This window comes from Pipistrellus kuhlii, unplaced genomic scaffold (assembly GCF_014108245.1).
Source record: "Pipistrellus kuhlii isolate mPipKuh1 unplaced genomic scaffold, mPipKuh1.p scaffold_m20_p_16, whole genome shotgun sequence".
Classification (NCBI taxonomy): domain Eukaryota; kingdom Metazoa; phylum Chordata; class Mammalia; order Chiroptera; family Vespertilionidae; genus Pipistrellus; species Pipistrellus kuhlii.
The window spans coordinates 12,630,326-12,635,586 of NW_023425471.1; the positions used below are offsets into that span (position 1 = coordinate 12,630,326).

General features: G+C 46.7%; 1 long non-coding RNA gene across 1 annotated transcript; it reads left to right on the top strand.

The window, feature by feature from the left end:
- Positions 1–609: 609 nt before the first annotated feature.
- On the top strand, positions 610–4,838 carry LOC118719858. Its single transcript, XR_006741782.1, has 3 exons — positions 610–767; positions 1,136–2,164; positions 4,827–4,838. It is a non-coding gene; the product is annotated as an uncharacterized LOC118719858 (long non-coding RNA).
- The last annotated feature ends 423 nt before the right edge of the window (positions 4,839–5,261 follow it).

Sequence of the window (5,261 nt, forward strand, 5' to 3'; positions counted from 1 at the left end):
CATTTACAAAGTAGCAGTATTCTTCCTCAATAAAGACACAGGTACCCCCATTTTTCTGCTGTTAAGAGATCTAAAGCTTGCCAGTTCTGTAGGGCTACTGCTGCTAAGGAGTCTGCCTGCCTTTGAAGGGATTCAAGGCAATTGCTAGTGATGGAGATATCTTCTTAAAATTCAGTAGACAATTTGTGGTAGAAATGAACAGAGGAGGAAATGCCTCATACTCCTGTCCCTACTGCAGTGAGGACTCCCGTACCCCATAAGAGGGAAAAAGAACCAACCTTTTGTGTAAGGCCTGAGAAGACCCAAAGAGGATTCAAGTTCTCCCTCTATTCTGATAGAAAGATTGGGGGTTAGGAAGACATAAAGGCAGAGGGAGTGTGACAGGTCCTGAGGAACACAGAGGAGAAAAATACCCGGTGAGGGGCAAGCTAAGGGAGAGGGTAAATTTATAGATTGTGCACAGTAGTAAGGTGTAGGAGTAGTTGAGGTAGTGGTTTGAGAGGTATTTGTTAAACAGGTAGTATTTTCTGTATTAAAGAGAGAGATGTTGTACATGGTGCGTTGAGGTTTGGTATAGGTAAGAGTAGCTATGATGAGAGTTCAAGCCAGTGACTGACAAATCCAACAGGATGTAAGAGAGTAGATGGAAGGCTGTGTTGATGAGGGTGGGAAAAGGAGTAGGTCCAGAGTTCATAGGACAAGAGAGAATGTCCTTTAGTGGGGGAGGGATAGGTCTGGAATTAATATAGGTTTTGAGGAGGACAATTGTACCCCCATGATCCTTGTCCCCTCCATATATTCTAATTCCTGCTGGTTGGGCCTGGTTCCACAGTGATTCTGCTGGATTTGATATGGTAAAGCTGACAGAATTACACGTAAGGGAGCCACAGTCTGAGGGGGATCTGAGGTTTACTAGTGACTATGTAAAGTGCCAGAGTGGTAGTGAGAACACTGCCAGTATGGGCAATAGAACTCCTCTATATTGTCACAGTCTTCCTTCTGGCGGTATTTCATACATAGATATTTGTGGTTGGTGGCATAGCTCAGATGCCACCCACTGCAACTAGACCACCTCGGGGCCATGGCTGCTAAGGCATTGAAATAGAGAATGACACTGGCGTGTTTCCCATCCCAGATAGTAGAATTAATGACTCCCTCATCATCCCAAGACCGTTTCACCTGAAAAGACCAAAAACCTCCATTGGTGCATTCATTGTTAGCTGCCCATAGGAGGATTATGGAGAGAGGATGAGACATGTAAAAGGAAATAACAAACCTGAACTTCTTCTGGAATAAAAACTCAGAGGATCCCTTTCCAGGAAAGATCTACTATCCATGAGTGTAGGTCTTCTGGGGAAGCAGATTGCAGTCGCCACCAGGACCAGTCCTCCAGGATGCACTGCAGGAAATAACAGAATTTAGCCTGTGAGGATGGGTCATCAGGTCCTGGATGGTGCCACTGAGTCCTCTTTGGGGATGATGGGGAGACATTTGGTGAGCCTGAGAGAGACAGGTCCTGTGGGGGTAGAAGTGTAAGAAGGTAGTGTTTTGTGTAGAGGTTTGTATGGCTTAATGTGTGAGAGGTGATATCAGTGGTGTATTCCTCGTTCCTTTGCTGTCACAGGGGTAGATAGTAGGACTGGGAAAGGCCCCTCCCATGTGGGTGTTAAGGATGACTCCTTTTTTCTTGACATAGACCCAGTGCCCAGGAAGGACTGAGAGGTGAGTAGAAGTTGTAGGAAAGGAAAGGGGGAGGAGATTATCAGTGTGTTGCTTTAAGACTGCCCTCCTATGGGCAAAAGCAGGGAAGTAGTCTCCCAGAGATGGGTAATTGTTCTCCGGGGTTTAGAGGACAAAAGCTGCCTATACATGATCTCGAAGGGCTTAGAAGTAGTGGTTGTCGTGGTATGGCCCTCAGTCTCATTAGTGCCAGTGGGAGTAGTTCAGTCCAGGGCATACGGAGCTCTAAGAATAGCTTGGTTAGATGGGTTTTTAAGAGATGATTGGCCTTTTCTACTTTACCTGAAGACTGAGGGTGGTAGGGGATGTGGAGGTTCCATTTGATGTTTAAAGTTTGAGAGACCAACTGTATTATCTGAGAGACAAATGTGAGGCCATTATCAGATTGAGGAGACATCAGAAAGCCAAAGTGGGGGATGATGTCGTGGATGAGAGATAAGAGTACAGTGGTGCCTCACACAACGAACTTAATTCGTTCCAGGAGCAAGTTTGTTATGCGAAAAGTTCGTTATGTGAAATGAGTTTTCCCATAACAATACATGTTAAAAAAAATAATTCGTTCTGTAGCATAAAATATGCTAAGATGACTTAAAAAAAGATAAATTTTTTGTTATTATTTTTATTTAGATACATCATGATATAAAAAAAATATTGAGTTTAACTTAAAAGGACGACTGCCGTGATACGTGCGTGATTTAATTCGTAATGAAGAACGATTGCCGCGATACGTGCTTAAGTTAAGCACAGTGACTAACGACTGCCTGCAGTGCCTGCGCGGAAGGATGCAATACATCGGCAGCGATCGTGGAAGCTCGGGCGAAGCAGTCGTGGAAGCTCGGGCAAAGCGGTCGTGGAAGCTCGGGCGACTTCGTTGTGTGAAACGAAGTTCGTTATACGAATCATGAAAGGAAGTTCGTTGTGTGCAGCGTTCGCTGTGCGAGGCGTTCTTTATGCGAGGCACCACTGTACAGGTTCCCATACAGCTGATGGGGAGACAGATGTATGTTATTTCCCCACAGAAGAAGAAAAAGCCCTGATCACGGGGACAAGCTGAAAGGCATAAGGAGAAGAGGTGGACTAAAGGGCATGAGATTCCCTTTTCCAGTTCCACGCTCCAAGCTGAAGTGTAGTCACTATGGCGCTACCAATAAGGGGTGACAGATGAGTGTTTGAGATTGTATTATAGGGAAAGTGTGAGGGAATGTTAGAATGGGCTGTAATCCAAGGGAAGGAAAGGAGCAGTGGAAGCCAGGTACCTAGATGGTTGGATAAGAAGTAAGACACTGCACTCAGAAAATATACATTCAACAAAGTACAAGAGGCTTTCTGTAATAGAAGCTAAGAGCAGGTGAATTAAAACATGTTTAGCAATCAATGTGTCAGTATTGTATGCTATTTAAAAATATTTAGAAGTTTACCATTTAACCCAGCAATGTTCCAAAGTCCCTAAGTTAATAAAGACTTTGGAAAATTATGTACAGGTATATGAGGCTGGAGAAAAGGCAGGGGGAGGAGGGAGCAGGCCCTGAAGCCTGTTCCCAGGCCTCTAGCTGCTTGGATTCAAAACTGCTACATTTTTCTGTAGAGATAACATGCTAAGGTTTGGGAGATAATGAGCTGTTTCTGATAATAGCCAGCCTGGTAAGTAAGCCTGTGCAGTCAAGAAAGTGGTTCTTTGGGAAGGGTGGAGTGGGGGTGAGGTGGGGTGAGAAGGCGCTGAGGTCAGAGCAGTTTTCAGAGCATTGAAGGAGTGAGAATGTTGGCCTTGGGATCTAAAGGCTCAGTTAGGGGCTCCCTTTACCATGTCATGTCACAGGGGAGCTTTGCAAGAAGACGAAAGTTGTTAGCTCAGAGGCAAGAGTACCAAGTGAGCCTGAGAAAGGAGAAAATTTCTTGTTCAGAGGAGGGGACAGCCATAGAGGAGATAAGGTGTTTACAGCCCAAGGAATGGCTCCGCCTTGTGGAGTGACAGGGTGAAACTGAGGTAAGTGACTGTGGTTTGGGAAAACTGGGCTTTATGAGGGGATGCATGGTAGCCCTGGCCACGTACCAAGGTAGAATGAGAAAAGAGTGAATGGGAGATTTAGTAAGTTGCAGTGTAGACATGAGGTGGCTAATGGCTGTGAGACTGATCTGTCAACCCCCATAATAGAGACTGAGGAGTGGACAAGGGTCCCAGTGAACTCAAAGAGGGCAGAATAAGTGGCCCCAGACCCAGTTAAAAAGGAGACCGGCTTACCTGCCACCACAGTCGTTACCCAAGGCTATGTCCTGGTGATGTAAGTCTGGGGGCCTTGTCAGGGCTTGGGCAGATTCAGTCTTCAGTGGTCAGTCCCAGGAGGTCTGGTAACTCCAAAGTGGATCCAGAGGGTGGCCTTGGTGGACTGGCTGAGGCCTGGACCAGAAGGGCCAGACTACAGTCTGATTTCCAGTGGCCTTTCCTTGGGCAGGGCCCAGATGGGGGTCTAGGGTTTGGGTAGGACTTGGCTCAGTGTCGTTCCTTGCTGCATTTGAAGCATGGGCCCGGAGGAGGCTTAGCCCCTGACTTATCCACGGTTGGAGGACCGGCACTTGGTTTGGGGTTCCTGAGAGTGGTGAGTAGGAGCTGGAAGGCTTCCTTCTGGCCCTCAGCCTTGGCCTGATCTTGCCTTTGTTTCTAGATTTGGTTATCCTCATCTCTATTATTAAAGACCTTCAATGTCAGATTAATGAGATCTTCTTGAGGGATTAGTGGACCTGTGTCTATTTCTCAAAGTTTATGGTGTGTGTTGGGGCCTGACTGGGAATATAAAATGGGTGTTTAGAAGAAGGGTTCCCTCTGGGGAAGTGGGATCTGAGGTGACAGAGGAGGACAGAGGGACATAGATGATGTCATGCCAAGTCAGGACATAGGACTGGGTCAGGCTTCTTAGTAAAGTTGGTCAGGTCAGTGGAAAAAGACCTGAGATGCCTCTCAATCTGTGTGAGGCTGTAGACTCAGACTATGTCCTCAGTTCCTGCTGCCTCCCTCAGCGGCAGAATGGACCCAGGAATAGAAGAGGCTGTTGAGGAAGGCAGTCTTTGGGTGGCCTGAGAATGAGTGTTAGATGGGAAAGGCTGTTTAAAGCTAACGTTCTCAGGATTGGGGTTCTCAGGGACTGGGGAGAAGGTGGCTGATGCTTAAGAGGTTTTAGGAATCTACTGCAAGTGAGGGAGAAAATATATAAGGGGGTGGGGGCTGGTGGGAGAGGTGGAGAGGAATGATTGGCTGTCAAAAGTGTCAGAAGACAGAGAAAGGGGCTGAGGACCAGTTAGGGGGTGAAGGGGACTTTGCAAGGAAGGTATGATGGGTGGAACATGAGGAGCAAAGCGAGGGGCGGGAGCAGGGGAAAAAGAAAGACTGTACGTAGGAGATCTCTGAGGCCTTCCCTGTTTGGTGGCAGAAATTATCTAGGTCTCAAAGGATATTGAAATTGAGAGTGCCCTTTTCGAGCTATTGAGAGCCATTATTGAGTTTATATGGTGGCCAGGCAATGTTACAG